Here is a 455-nt window from a genome sequence, read left to right on the forward strand (position 1 = left end):
TTTTCTGGGACAGGGAAAAGCCTTCTAAGCCAGCCTTGGTCAGCCAAGTGGAGGGAGGACCTGAGGACACAGAAGAAAAGGGAGCATTGTTGGCACAGGCCCTGCAGCTGTGCGCAGGGTAGAGAAGCAGAATTGTCCAGAGGGATGTGGGGCCAGCTCAACATGAGCACAGCCCTGTTGGCTTTGGTGAAGTCCAGACTGGGTCCAGGAGGAACCCACAGGTGGTGGGGAGCAGGTGGGCCTCCCCCTGCCCACCTTTGGGCATGCTGCCCCTGCCTTCTGGTGCTGATGGCCCAGACCTTTGTGCCACCCCAATAACCCCTGGTGCAGCCCTCAAATGGTGGCAGAGGCAGCTTCTTCTCCCTGTTATATTTTTAAAGGAAAATGGTTAATTTGGTACTAATGAAGCCTCACATGCTCATGTATCTGGCAGGAACACCCCTTATGGGTTCTGC

This window comes from Netta rufina (assembly GCF_964035555.1).
Source record: "Netta rufina genome assembly, chromosome: 8".
In the NCBI taxonomy this organism is placed as follows: Eukaryota; Metazoa; Chordata; class Aves; order Anseriformes; family Anatidae; genus Netta; species Netta rufina.